Source organism: Pipistrellus kuhlii, unplaced genomic scaffold (assembly GCF_014108245.1).
Source record: "Pipistrellus kuhlii isolate mPipKuh1 unplaced genomic scaffold, mPipKuh1.p scaffold_m20_p_8, whole genome shotgun sequence".
NCBI lineage: Eukaryota > Metazoa > Chordata > Mammalia > Chiroptera > Vespertilionidae > Pipistrellus > Pipistrellus kuhlii.
In genome coordinates, this window is record NW_023425584.1 from 66,126,330 (window position 1) to 66,142,207 (window position 15,878).

Here is a 15,878-nt window from a genome sequence, read left to right on the forward strand (position 1 = left end):
GCTCGGCCCTGAGAATCCAGAACACAGTACTGTTCCTACAGGGCCATAAATCTGGAGCTTGACATCCCCAAGCTACCTGAGAACCAGTCACGTTATTTTAGAGTTTGGGGTTGTTTCAACATAGCTGCCAAATCTAATAAGTTAAGCAAGCACAGACCCAGGTCTCCTGTCTTTCCTTATACATTGTAAAAGCCTCTTTCACATACAATAGTATCACATGTACCTCAAATCACACGCAGTCCTTCGGGAGAGGGTGGGGTGCAGGAGGGGGAAGCTCTGTGATGAGCAGAGGCTGCTATTCCTTTTCCAAGATGACAGGCTCATGCACCAAGAAGTGGGAACATGAACAGAATGGACACCCCTTGGATTTGAGTGTCTCAATCCCTTTTCAAGTTTGGACATGCTCATGTGTCAGTCTCTCACACATTCATCTGAAAAATTAAAGTAAACTACACCCAAACTTTTTTCATGTAAAATTAATAATGTCATTGTATTTTGTTTATGTGTTTATGAAGAAGAAAAAAAGTGACACAAACCTGATTCTTTTTTTTAATTTCTTTATTGATTAAGGTGTTACATATGTGTCCTTATTCCCCCATTCCCCCCAACACCCCCACTCATGCCCTTACCCCTTGTTTGTGTCCATTGGTTAGCTTATATGTATGCATACAAATCCTTTGGTTGATCTCTCCCCTTACCCACACCCTCCCCTACCTTCTCTCCGAGGTCACAAACCTGATTCTTCATGTCCTCAGATACACGAGGCTCCCTACAGGTGCACACTTGCTCACAGGGTAATCTTTGCCATCTCTGGATCAATTCAGCCAACATCAACCCCTAAAATGCTTTCGCTAGTTGTGTCAGCCAGCCTGAGACTGGGGTGCCCTCTGGTGGCAGAGATTTGTATAACTTTCAAACACAAAAATTGTTCTTTTTTTTTTTTTTTTTTTTTTTTTTAATTACCCTGTACCTGATCATGTCTTCCCCTATGGTGTAAGGTCCATGAAAGACGAGATCTTTCTCTTTTTTGCTCTCTGCAGTATCCCTAGCAGTTAAAACAGTGCCTGGCACACTGTAGGTGTCCCATAAACATTTGCTGAATGAATGACTGAAATGAGTAAGCTCCCCTGCTCCTGCTCCACAGCACTAATCATTAGGAAAATGCAAATCAAACTATGATGAGATGCCCCCTCACACGCATTAGGATGTCTATCACAGATAAACAGAGAATAGCAAGTGTTGGAGAGGATGTAGAGAGATTGAAATTCATGCATTGCTGGTAGGAATATAAAATGGTATACCTGCTATGGAAAACAGTATGGCAGTTCCTCAAAAAATTAAAAACAAGCCAAAACCGGTTTGGCTCAGTGGATAGAGCGTCGGCCTGCAGACTGAAAGGTCCCGGGTTCGATTCCGGTCAAAGACATGTGCCTTGGTTGTGGGCTCATCCCCAGTAGGGGGTGTACAAGAGGCAGCTGATGGATGATTCTGTCTCATCGATATTTCTAACTCTCTATTCCTCTCTCTTCCTCTCTGTAAAATATCAACAAAATATATATATTTTTTAAATTAAAAACAGGACTATCATGTGATCCAGAAATCCCACTTCTGGATATATAACTAGAAGAACTGAAAGCAGGCATTTGTACACCTGTGTTCACAGGAGTACTTTTTCCAAAAGCCAAAACGTAGAAGTAGCCCAAGTGGCCATTGAAGATACAGAATAAACAAAATGTGACCCATTCATAGAAATGAATATCATTCAGCTTTAAAAAGGGGAAGAAATTTGGACATCAGCTATAATACAATATAGATGAAACTTGAGAAGTGAAATAAGCCAGATGCAAAAAGACAAATACTGTGATTTCACTTATGAGGTTCCTAGACTGGTCAGTTTCATGAAGACATAAGTTAGAATGGTGGTTGTCGGGGGCTGGGATTAGGGAGAAATGGGGAGTTAGTCTCTAGGGCTGGGGTTTCAGTCTTGCAAGATCAAAAAAAGCAAGGACATAGATGGTGGTGATGGCTACACAAAAAATTGAATGTACCTAACAACCTTAAGCTGTATGTTTAAAATGGTTAAGATGATAAGTTTTATGTGTGTTTTACCAAATTTTTTAACTGGGGGTGAGGTTGGGGCATGGAACAGGACAGGACAGGAGGCAAGGTGCAAACCAGTACGTGTAATAGGGATTTGCTTAGATGTGCATTTTCAAAGCTCCAGAAAGAAGCATAAGAAACTAGGACTAAAGTTGACTTGGGAAGGTGTGGGAACTGAGCAGATGGAGGGCACGGGCAGGTGTGACACTTGTCCTGTACCCTTTGAAAGTTCTAAGTCTATATCAACAGGTCTCAGAAACTCCCAGCTGCTGACGGAAAAGCAGAAATGTCCTCATTCAGAGGTTACATACTGACCGTGTGACCTCCTCAGAATACTGACTTTCTGGCGGGGTTCACCTTGACCTGCCATTTGGGTCTTACTCTTATCTCACTGGAAACCTAGCATGACCCCTCAGGCCAACCAGTGGAGCATTTGCCTCTGGAGACAGTCCCACTCTCCGAGAGCAGCAGGCCCTGGGCACTGAGAGGGGCAGTCCGACCGTGTGCATGCAGGGTCTTTCACTCCACGACCCTGCACTGCCCAGAAACCAGACCTGCTTCCCAAGCTCTTTGCCTAATACCCTGTTTCCCTGAAAATAAGACAGTGTCTTATATTAATTTTTGCTCCCAAAGATGCGCTAGGTCTTATTTTCAGGGGATGTCTTATTTTTCCATGAAGAAGAATATGGTACACATTTATTGTTAAATGAAAATAAAGGAAATTTATTACCTGTATACGGTACGGTAGTACGGTAGTTGTCAACACAAACCAGACAAACTGTGAATCCTACAGTATCAAGAATTTACTCATTTATTCAATGACAATCATGTCATCATCTTCTGGAACATCATCATAACAATCCAATTCCTGAATTTCCTGGTGAATTTCTTGTGACTCCATTTCTTTCAGAATCAGTGGACCAAATCTCTCATGGTTAGCCTGGGGGGGGGGGCTTATTTTCGGGGGATGCCTTATATTTCACTCAGAAGGAAATCTGTAAGTAGGTCTTATTTTCGGAGGATGTCTTATTTTCAGGGAAACATGGTAGTAAGGTTCAGGGGCACCTTCTCACAAGCTCCTCCGAGGGCTTTGCACCCTGGCACTGTCCAGGAGTGGTGGGAAGCAGCCCTGACGAAAATGAACACCTTCTAGATGTGTGTTCCCTCCTCCTTTCAAACTTAACTCTCCTCCCACCCTCCCCTGCTCAGGAGAGCTAACCCTGCCCCCCTCCTCCAAAATCTGGCCCTCCAATCTTGCCCTCCCTCTCCTTCAAAAGAGCCGAGCCCCACACCGGCCTGCAGTCAGACAGAAGTGTGCTTCATTCTGGCTCTGCTGCTCACAAGCTGTGTGGCCTTGGGGGGCGGGGGTGTGTGTGTGTGTGTGTGTGTGTTATGCCTCCTGGAGTCTTCCCGTCCTCCTGGGTGAAATAAGGTCACAGATAAAGTAGCACTGGTATGTGCAACCTCCTGCAAGGGGGTCCTCGCTGCACACCTGTGCTGGGTGCTGGCTAGTTCTGCCTCTTCGGCTGCTTGGAGCCTGCACAGGACTCTGCATCATGATTATTTGTTCAGCTGGACATGTTTGTTTGGTGCACTTCTCTTTATGTATGCTGCGCTATACAGTGTCCAAGAGTTTTGTGTTTTTAAGTAAACCTATAGAAGAAAATGTAGGTGCTGAATAAATGCTGATTTAGTTACCATCCCCAGTAGGGTCTAAGTTTTCTCCTTTCTTAAAAATCCCTCTGATTCGCTACTCTCACAAATCTCTTCCCTTTCCCAGCCAAGTTCCCGAAATGGCTACACTAAACCTGCTGCCTCCTCCTCTCTCTCCCCTGTCCTTCCAATGAACCTCATGGGTGTCGGACTGTGCCTTCCCAAGTCTGATCTCCCACGGTGCTTCTGAGGGGCTGACCCATTGCTCACTGCCATGAGGAGTTTTTCCCACATCAGGGAGCTCATCTTCCAACACTCGTCAGCCTCACCCCGGAGCACGAGGGTGCTCTCTAGGCACAATTTTAGGTGTTAGGTTCTGTAAATGACCCCTGCCCTTGCATTAGAATAACCTGGGAGCTTTAAAGACACCCTTCCTCAGCCCCACCCTGATGAATCTCCCAGGAAGGAAGTTCCAGAAAAAGAATTCTCACCCACCACTAAGCACCTCCTGTTCACCAGGCACTCATACATAAGCCTATTTAATTCTTTCTGCATCTTATCATGTTGGCGCTGTGATTGTTCTTGTTTTGCAGGTGAGGAAACTGAGGCTCAGAGGCGGGTCATATGGGGGAAGTGACAGAGTCAGGATTTGAAATTACGGTTGTGTGGCATCCTTGGCCATGCTTTCCCTCCCAAGACCACGCTTTTGCACACATCACTAACTTAGCATCTGGTAGAGCAGCGTTTCTAGAAAGCAGTCAAGTGCACACAGATCATCTGGAATCTTGTTAATTCTGACTCAGCAGGTGCTGAGCGGGGCCTGAGAGTCTGCCTTCCTAACCAACTCTTCATCACATCACATCTTCCTCTGGACAAAATAGCGGCAGCTCTTTGCAAAGGTTTTTTTTGTGTTTGTTTTTTCATGTAGATGCTATTCCTGCAGGCCCGAGAAAGAGACCAATCACAGCTTTCTTCAACTAATTGTCCTTCTCCTAAGGGTATGGATGGGGTTCTTGGGGGGGGGGGGGTGGTGGCTTCCGGCTCAGGCTGGTTTTTGTCTCCCCACCTTTTGCAGCTGTGGCCTACGGAAGAGGTGATCATTTGTGTGCCACCTGCAGGAGACGGCCGTTGACACTGAGGCATTGGGCATGCCCTGAGGGCCCCGGGGTGGAGGGCGTCAGCGTCGCTGTACACCTGTGTGGCATTTACAGCATCCCAGTGGAGTGTCTTAACATCCCTCCTTCAGGACATGTGTTTCCCACACATTCTGGTGATGTCGTCTGTCCTGATGGCAAGGACAGATGGCATCAGTAGAAATCATCAGAATTAGCCTGGGGATACTATGAACAGACAAGGGTGACTGGAGGGAGTCCAGCATCATTAGGGGTTTAAGGTGACCTGGAGGTGGATTTGAATTCTGAGCTGGGTTCCCAAGTCTTCCACATGTCACCAAGAAAGTTCCCTGCCTGCTTTTGCCCCCCTCTAGGGTTGTGGCCTCTGCTCTCCCCACTCACCCCCTTTCTGCCTGAACTGTGCGTCACGCTGGCCCCCTTGTTCCCTGCCTGGAGGCCCAGGAGAATGCTCTCTGTGTCAGTGAAACTCATCATGAGATGTGACACAGCAACAGGTGAAGCGGCTGCTCAGAGTCCCTGCATCCCACACGGACCAGAGCCCACGAATGCCAGGCTGAGTCCCTGCCCGCCTGTTTTGCTCACAGGCGCATGTGCAGCCAGAGTCCTCAGCCAAAGCAGCAGACTGGGTCAGGATTCAGAGGTGGGGACCCCCTGATCTCCGCTCCCTGGGACTCTGCCTATTCCATCTGACCCCCGGGAAACTGAATCACATCCATTGTACGCCTCCCCCCACTCCCACCCCCTCCAGTGCAAACTGGTGCCACCCATGTCAACCTGGTTATTTGGTCTCACTTGCCAACAACAATCAGAGTGGCTTCCTGTTCTCTCCTCTTGTGAAATCAGTTTCACAGGGAATGAGAAGCCAGGGCCTCTCAGGTCTCTAAGGTCCTTGGAATGTTTTTGCCATAAATCACTCCTGTGGTATCTTGCCCATCCACCTGATGTGCGTCCCAGGATGCATAGTCTACACACCGGTCAGATGCCTCTCTAGCCTTTACCATAGGCAGGCCTTGCTTCTTTCCTCTGATGGTGCATGGTAGGAACCCTGGCATAGAATCCTCACAACTCTCCACAGTGTGACACGGAGCTTGCCCGGCACTGGAGGCCTCCATGGCCCTGACTATCATGCAGAATTCCTGAGCCAGCAAATGCTCAGCTAATTGCCATCTTGTCCCCGCCCCTGTCACAATCCAGGGACGCTGGCCAACCATGGCTTCCTAGCTTCTTGCCCGGGTGCTGGCGCTGTATTCCTGCACATGGCTCTGGTTTCTGGAAACACAAGACCCTGCAAGGGTTCCTGCTGGTGAGACCCAATGTCCGTGGCGCCAGTAATGGATCTTACTCGACAACAGATCCCAGAGAGCCCTAGACAGGGAAGAGATGATACCCTTGGAGCCACTGTCCCAAATGACCGCTGCAAGGCCCGGGAGGAGGGATGAAGGGGAAAGGAGTGAAAGGGGCTGACAGAGATGAAGGCCCCAAACACCTGCTGAACATGCATGGCCCTCAATGACCTCTCCTTCCTCCACCCTCCAGGAGTGGCGCCAGCTTCACAGCTCCCAGCAGTGTTGACTCTGGCAAGAGGGGGGGATGCTATCAGCTACCAAGGTCTGAGCCTCAAGGCAAGGGCAGAACAGCTGATAAGCTAAGTGGGGCCTGGGCACTGCTCCAGGCACAGCACACCACCGCCTGCCTCCCTGGCTGATCACAGCTGGGGCTCTGGAGCACTGCCCAGCTCCAGGAGAAGCCAGCCCATGCCCCCAAACATGAGCTGTCTGCGCTTTCTCTCCAATGTAGAGGTGAGGGTCTCCTAACACCCTGGTTCTTTGTCTTTGGGGGTCTGATAAAAGAACTTTTGCCTTGAAAAATGCAGCATCTAGTGTACAGTGGAGGCTTTGGTTTTATATTCACCCAAGGTCTGGTTGATGCACAGAGAGGATCAGAGGATGGAAAGCTCCTTGGAGGACTGGGCAAGAAGCCGGCATAAACATCTCTGGGACCCTAGAGGAGGGGGAGTGGGGCAGGGAGAAACTAGGTTAAACTCAGAGATAAAAAGGGAAGATGGGAAGCACCCTCAGAGTTGGCTGATGATATAGGAAGAATGGTGGTCAGGTGACTGCTGAGCACTTTCAGGTGGTCCTGACCTGATCGCCTGGCCAGGGAAGAATCCAGCTGGGAATCTAGAGCATAATTCATGAAAGGCTTTGGGAGCAACATGGACAGTCCTCCCTTTTTCTGTTGGGGCCTTAGTAAAGAATTTTAACACATCGTGGTGAGTTCTGCGCATGGCAGAGAGTGCTGACAACTGTCAGACTTGGCTATTGTGAGAGGCAGACTTTAAGGTGGTCCCACAGTCCTGCCTCTAGAAGCTCTTCCCCCTTGTATGTAAGCAAGACCTTACCTGTAACCAAGAGAATATGGCAAAGGGGATGAATGTCACTCTCTTAATTAGATTACATCCTGTAAGACTTCATCTTGCTTGAGGTTGTCTTTGCTGGCCGGATGGAATAAGTGTTGGGAAAACCGACATGGCAAAAAAAAAAAAATTCTAGAAGCCCTGATGAGCTGGGAATGGCTTCTAGGAGCAAGGGCCCTCAGTGATATGAATTCTGTAAGCAACCTGAGGGAACTTAGAAGCAGACAGTTCCCCAGTCAAGCTTCGGGATGAGACCACAGCCCTGGATGACACCTTAATTGCTGCCTGTGAGATCTTAAGCAGAGGACCACTTAGGGCATCTTAGGAATTCTACCTGGACTCCTGGTCCATAGAAGCTATGAGATAATGTACATTGTTTCAAGTCACTAAATCTGTTACACATCGGTGGATAATTAATATAGCCATGGACCAAAAGGTAGCTAAAAGGCCGTCTGTGCCTGTGTTAGGGTGGTTTGGGGTGTTCATATTGAACAATGAAAGTAGAGAGGAGCCAGGACATAGATAAATGCTCTCTCCATTGTGTCTTAGGAGTCACTGTGTTTCCTTTGAGTTGAGCATGTAGAAGTCCCAGACATTATGCGGGACAAGGAATTCTTTTATTCTGTGAATTCATTCTGCACCTAAATTTTATCCCTGGAAATGATTACAGTGAGCCACCATCTAGATGTCAGGGGATTCAGATTTGCTTCATCCTCAAAAGAACCCAACATAGAGACAAGGAATGTGCAATTATTATTGATGGTTGCAAATGCAGGCCTGGCAAGGCCTGTCCAGGTACTTCAGTGCTGTTCAGGCCGAGTAACTACTCATTTGGAGAGCTTTTACATAATTTTGGATTACTGTTCAATCTGATTTCTGATTACCAAATATTTGTGATTTTTGCAGGTTTACCCTTTTTTATTGATTGGTTGACTTTTAGAGAGAGAAATGAAGGGAGAAAGAAATATTGATTTGTTGTTCCACTTAGTTATGCATTCATTGGTTGCATCTTATATGTTTCCTGACCTTGGAATGAACCCACGACCTTGGCAGATGCTGTATTGGAAGATCCTCTAACCAATTGAGCTAGATGGCCAGGGCTCCCCTTACTTTTGATGTGTCTTATTGTTTCATAGTGCTAGAACTTGTGTGATCTTCAATGATATATTTCTACTCTTACATTCAACTATCATTTACTAGGAGGCAACTGTGGTGCCAGTGGCCATGAGAATTGATAGGTGGTGCAAAGCAGCTCAGGTTGCTTCAGTGACTTGCTCCGTTATGTAAGTCACAAGTGATGGGGCCAAGGCCACAATCCAGTCTTCTGGCTGCAGAGTGCTTTGGGCCATAACCTGATGTAGCCCAGGCTGTGCTCCATTCTGGATGCTATGGGAGTGGGGTGTGGGCTCCTCCACTTTTCTTAAGGAATCCTAGTGTCTTGATTCCTCCATCATTAAGTACAAGTCAGCTGTTCCCAAACAGTGCAGGTAGATAGATTGTCAGCATGGGGCCAAGGATAAAGGCTCTCAGTGAACTAGTAACCAGATCGACTTGTTTCCAGGGAGCTGCACAGATAACAGCGCAGCAAACAACCTGTCGCTGAGGTCAGGCAGAAACAAATGCCTCCAGTCTCTGCTGCCACTGGCCCCTGAGTCTGAGTCTGTCCTTGGCATCCTGGCCATCTCAGGTTCCTTGAGAGGCAAAAGGGAAATGCCACTTTTGGATCTTCGGAGGCGGGTGAGTGTCCCAGACTTGAAAAGAAGGAACACTTATGTGCCTCTATTCTGCACTTTCATAATACTCTTTCATTTCTTCCTCACAGAAATCCTCCAACTAACACTGTACCACACAATTTTCATATGCTGGCTTGTTTTCCTGGCACTTGGGTCAGCCAAGGATACATGTATTTTGGATGAACTGAGCACCCTCAGCCATCAGAGGGCTCCTGGTCCCATGGGGAGGCAGATGTGGAGGACAAGGACAGTCCTTAGGAAAAAGGACACATGGGAGTCTGTGTCCTTTGACCATCAGACACCAAGAAGGGATTAGATAAGTATTTGGAGAAAGTTACTGAGAAAATGGGGGGTTCCTGCTTTGTGGTCTGCAGAGCTCCCCAAAAGTCTGAGAATCACTGCTTTAGGGAGAAAATGGTCTTTCCTTGAAATATAACAAAAGCCCATGCCTATATCTTGATGCTAGTGGTGGTTACACAGATGTACATATCTGTTAAAATGAATCCATCTGTACACATAAATTTGTATACCAATTATGTAATACTTTAGTAAAAAGTGTTTAAGAATATTGGGATCTAGTAAAATACACATTTACCCTCACTAGAGTCAATAACAACATCAGACGCAAAAATGAACAGAGTGAAGGAAACAAGATTGCAAATATGCATGCATTATATATATATATATATATATTGATTTTAGAGAAGGGAGAGACAGAAACATCAACAATGAGAGTTACTGATCAACTCTCCTTAGTAGGGATAGAGCCCGCAACCCAGGCATGTGCCCTGGCCCAGAATCGAACCATGACCTCTTGGTTTATAAGTCAATGCTCAACCACTGAGCCACACAAGCCTAGCTGCATGCATCTTTTTAGTGAGCAGGGGAGAAATACCAAAACCAATGTTTTGACATTTATCTTAGGTATAAGAGAGGTGGAACTGATATACTTTTTAAAATTATGAAGTAATTTTAGGTTCCCTAATTGCTTGTTGTGAAATGATAGCAAAATAGAAGCATTTACTAAAGTGGGTATAAAATAATGAACATTGTCTGTTAGTGCAAAGAAGTCTTTCTAGGAAATTGTAAATTGTCTTTACTGAACAGAAGTCTTGAAAATAGTTTCCATACAATTATATGAACTACCATATGATCAAAACTCAATATTAACAGGAACTGATTGTGAATCTTTTATTAAAACAAAAATATTCTTTAAAAATTGTTCATTTCTTCCTTTCAAACAGAATCCCATCTGTTTCAAGACTGAATAAATGTCAACACAGCAGTTCATTTCCAGAATGTAGTAAACATTGCAAAAGTAGTTTCAAAGCATATGGCAAAAAAAATGTTCCCAAACAACTCTGTTTTAAGGAGAAAAATAGGAATTTTCAAACTGTTGCAATGTATGTGTACTACTGATTTCACTGAATGAAAACCTAACTTTCAGCCATTATACAATATATTCCTCAGCAAGACAACCAAACAATTTTGCTTTATTTAATATGAATGTACCAAATATTTTCACAGAAAGTATTCTTTAAATGAAGGTATTTAGACACTAGTTTATTTAAAGGAAAAGAAGGAATGAAATATTGATACTCATCTTCTATTGAAATCTTAATGTCTCATCAGGGAAGGGAGAAAATATGCTCTAATGTATGTATACACAGGTATTTATTTTATGTATCTCTTTTCACTAAAGAATTTGGGTAAACATAATAGTACTTTTTGAGTTCTTTGTAGTTATTATGGTAGCAAAAAGGAATATTTGCCCTTTTAAGAACTTAGTTATTTATATGTAAAAAATCTGTCCTTCAAAAATCTGAGAAAGGGCCCAGTTTGGCTCAGTGGATAGAGCATTGACTTGTGAACTGAAGGGTCCTGGGTTCCATTTCAGTCAAGGGTACATGTCTGGTTACAGGCTCAATCCCTAGTAGAGGGTGTGCAAGAGGCAACTAAATAATTCTCATCATTGATGTTTCAGTCTCTCTCATTCTTCCTTCCTCTCTAAAGTCAATAAAAATTAAAAAAAAAGAAAAGAAAAAAGAAAAAAAAAGAAGAAGAAATAAAAAAGCAAACAAACCTTAGAAAGTGACTTTGGTTCTTTCAGCCAATAAAAGTTTACCATATTTGCAGTTTATTTGTAACAGTGAGAGACTGGAAAAAATCTAAATATCCATCATTAGGAAATCAGCTAAATATGTTTTTGTACATCTATACAATGAAAAGTGATGCAACTTTTAAAATAAATGAGGTAGATCCAAATTGAAAAGATCCAAATTAAGTTACTAAGTGAAAGGCATTGTACACTACCCTATCTAATAAATAAATAATATGCTAATTGACAATCACACCCTCACAAAGATGGTGATGCCCAAAGACAATAAGGAGGAAATATGCTAATTGACTGTCATGCCTTCAAAGCTGGCAGTGCCCACAGCCACAAGATGGTGGTGCCTAGTCCCTTTAGCCCTGATGGGGTGGCAGGCATAAGTCACAGCCGGGCCCACCCCTAGGTGGGTCCAGCTGCTCTGCACACCTACTTCCAGAGTCCCCCAGTCTCTTCAGTTCCCCAGCTGCCCAAAGCCAGCCTGGGGCACAGGCAAGCCTCAGATGGCAGCTTCCCAGCCACCCATGGTCAGCTCAAGGTGCAGCAAGCCACCCAGGGCTACCCGAGGCTCAGATAACCAGGCTGGCTGAGGCTTGCGCTGCTAGCAATGGCAGCAGCAGAAGTGTGATGAGGGAGTCACCTTCCTCTGATTGCCGGGTGACCTCCTGCCACTAAGGGCTCCCAGACTGTGAGAGGGGGCAGGCCGGGCTGAGGGCCCCCCCTCCAGTGCATGAATTTTCATGCACCAGGCCTCTAGTATATATATTATAACTAAATATGCAACCAACTATCATTGCCTCTAGAGTTGGCAACTGAGACATACTTTGCACTGTATTTACCCATTAATGTTGCTTGAATTTTACCACAAGCATATATTTTTTAAATTGAGGTAGTAGTGACATAATATTCATTATATTAGTTCCAGATGTACAATGTAATGGTTCAATATTAGTATGCTGTGAAATGATCACCACAATAAGTTTAGTTAACATCTGAAATTTTTTAATTAATTACTTTTTTAAAAGTAGGTAGCTATCTAAAATGGAACCTCAACTTCTATGGTTACCAGCTAGTGTGAAATAAACTATGCAGTATATGTGTGTGTGTTTTTTGAAAATTTATGGTATCTTGGATATATATTAAAATATTAGTGACAATACTTTAATACATATGACCATTATACTGTGAACAAATTATTCTACAGATAATGAAAGTTCTTGCTTTTCTTATTCCAGCCTCTTAATCTCCTAATTTGGAAGATGCTGGTATATTCAAGACACAAGGCTTAAAGGCTCACACTGCAACCTCCCACTCTACCCTATGAGCCATCCCCAGCCTTAGTGGTAGCACTGCAAATATTGCAACTTCACTAGTAAGAATTGAAATTTCACCTAAAATGTTGTAGAACAAAGGGGATGGATCATATTAGGGACCATGACCCTAATGTGATTTAACTCCCCATGGGACAATCTGTTCTTTCATCAAAGCTCTCTCATGTCAGCTTAAACCTGATCTTCTCTCCTCCTCTGTGGCTTTACACATTCTGGCATTCAACTTTTCTAGTGCCCACTTTAACTGTTAGCCCATCCAGCACTATAAAAAGCAGGTCATGAGCCAATTAAATGAGTGGCCCACTACGGCAGAGCAAACCACTTCATGTCTTCAACTTTAAAATGGCAGCCTGGGCAGGGGAGATGTTGCCCTTGGACTTCAGTGGGTACAAATGCAACCAAATCTAATTACCTATGCTAAGATCACATATCTTCCACACTTGAACATCTTTGAAATCAGGAGGTATCTTATAATCGCCATTGACCAGATGGTAACCATAATGTTGGCATCGCCTAAAACAATACTACCTACACCTGCAGGATGGGTGTCAGCTTTTTATTCCCTAGGAACCAGAGTTGTAAGTTTGGGGTGAATCCAATATATTTAGCCACATTCCTGAAGCAGGTGTCAAAAGTAGAGGAACTTAATCTAATTGTAAAGCTGGTTTATAGCACCAATTATTTTTAGTTTTTATTATTTCCTTTAAGAAATGCTCTATCACCAACACAGCTATTGACACTAAGAATAACACTGATGGAATAAAAAGAGACAACTGAGTAAAAACAGGTCTCAGAAAAGTCAGATCTGAAGTTTTAGGTATTATACCGAACGAGCATTAGACTACTTCTCTCTCTTGTTTTTAATTTTTTTAAAATTTATTTTAGGGAGGGAGTAAGGGAGGAGGATAGAAAGATAGAAACATCAATCAACTGCAACCTGCACACCCCTTACTGGAGATCAAACCTGCAACCTAGACATGTGCCCCGACCGGGAATTGAACCACTGGGTTTACGCTCTACTGCTAAGCCACACCAGCTGGGCTACTTCTATTCTTATGTATACTAAAATGATTTTTAAAATTATGTCTAGTAAAGCCTAAATAAGTCCTTCAATAAAATATAAAATATGCCCTGGTAATTTTTTTCAAGTGAAAAGCATTTTAATGTTTTTTAAAAACATTTATGCCCTTGTGTTGATCAATGTGGCTCCATTGTCTGAGTGTCAGCCTGTGCACCAAAAGGTTGTTGGTTGGTTCCCAGTCAGGACACATGCCCAGGTGGTGGGCTTGATCTTTAGGAAGGGGAGTGCAGGAGGCAGCCAATTGATGTTTCTATCTCCTTCTCTCTTCCTCTCTCTCTAAAAATCAATTTAAAATATTTAAAAATACTCAAGCCCTTATCATAAAACACAGTAACAAATTGTTAATCTGACCTAAGCAAATTTTTAAAATGCTGTAAGCATTCACCCTCCTTTACAGTAAGTGTCCAAAGCAGTGCAATAATATTCATTGCCCAAGACCTGTTGGTCTATTTTAAACAGTATACCTTCCTGGCAGCCATTAGGCTGTGCTGTTTGTGGAATGACACAAAGGCACACCATGGCAATGCCACACAGAAAACATGGTAGTAGAACTAACAACCATATTGATGGTGTGTGAAAATGTTCAAATGAAAAACATTAAGCCAAGTCAACCTTTGTATTCTTTCTTTTTTTTTTAATTTTAAAGAACAGTTTTGTGGTTACCCCCACACTTTCCTCTTCTTCAGATCATTTCTAAATTAACCATAAAAACCCTGTCTCCCAGGGGGATGAGGACAAATATGTGATACCTTCATCAATAGAAATTTTTTTTAAAATCCTGTCTCCCAACAGAAGGAAAGCTTTTTATAGTAAAACTAGAGGCCCGATGCATGAAATACATTCAAGGGGCTTGGCCCTTGCAGCCCCAGCTTCATCCTATAGGTCATCTGGACAGTCGTTCAGCTGTTCGGCCGTCTGGTCTAATAAGCATATTATGCTCTTATTATTATAGATTATTATAGATATGGAGTCATCTTCTAGGGTTCCAAGATGTGCACCAGACAGAACATGTTTAGATAGCAAGGGCAACTCTTAATTTTAGTCTTCAATAGAATGCAAAGATGTCAGTGAGTAAGAATCATACATATAATTCAGAGCATTCATTGTTCTTTTATTCCTCTTTGAGATTCTTCTGGAGGTACATTTATAGATTTGTAAAACCTATGGCCATTCTAGAACAAATCCTCCATCCCAGCTGGCATGGCTCAGTAGTTATGCATCAATCTATGAATGAAGAGGTCATGTTCAATTCCCAGTCAGGGCACATGCCTGGATTGTGGGCACAATTCCCACTGTGGGGCATGCAGGAGGCAGCCGATCAATGATTCTCTCTCATTATTGATGTTTCTACCTTTCTTTCTCCCTCTCCCTTCCTCTCTGAAATCAATAAGTGTATTTTTTTTTTAAATAGAAAGAATCCCTCCAGAGGGCCCCAATTACAAAGTCACCCAAAGAACCTGGTGGAAACACTGGAAGAGTAGAGTTTAGGGGAAAGGGTCAATCACGTCAGTTGCTTCTTCCATTCTCAAGGATGGAAAAAATTAATTTCTGTCCCTTTAAGATAACTAAGAATGAAGAGAGCTTAGGAATTGTTTTTAAACTGTGAATAAGAAGTAAGTGAGATTCAAAAGCCAATTACCTACACAAATATTCATAAAAGCATTATTCACAACAAAAAAGTATAATCAGATAAATGTCCCTCAACTGAAGTATGGACAAACAAAATGTGGTATATATGCATTCAATGGAATACTAGTTAGCAACGAAATGGAGTACTGATACATGCTACCACATGAATGAACCTTGAAAACGTTAAGTTAAAATTAAAAAGCCACTCACAAAAAACATATATTCTATGATTCCACTTATATGAAAGGAAATGTCCAGAACAGGGAAATCCACAGACAGAGAAAGTATTGTAAATTAATGGCTGTGTATGGTGGGGAGGGTTAATAGGTGATTTCTTCATAAGATGTTGATATAGCTGAAAATTAGTTTATAGTCATGGTTGCAACAGCCTTGTAAATATACTGAAAAATATGTATACTAAATTTTACATTATGTGAAATAAACCTTTAAAAAACTTATTACTACCTATTTGGTTTTAGAAAATAAAATGCACAAATGTAAGCTTAATTATATTACATAGAAAAAAAACTACAACATAAATATTAAATAATTCAATTATCTGCAAGTTCTTCAGCTAAAAGTTAAATAAGCTTTTTTTTGTTTGTTTTTTTTAAAGTCCTCATCCAACGATATATTTTCCATTGATTTTTAGAAAGTGAAAGTGGGGCAGGGGAGGAGAAAGAGAGAAATAG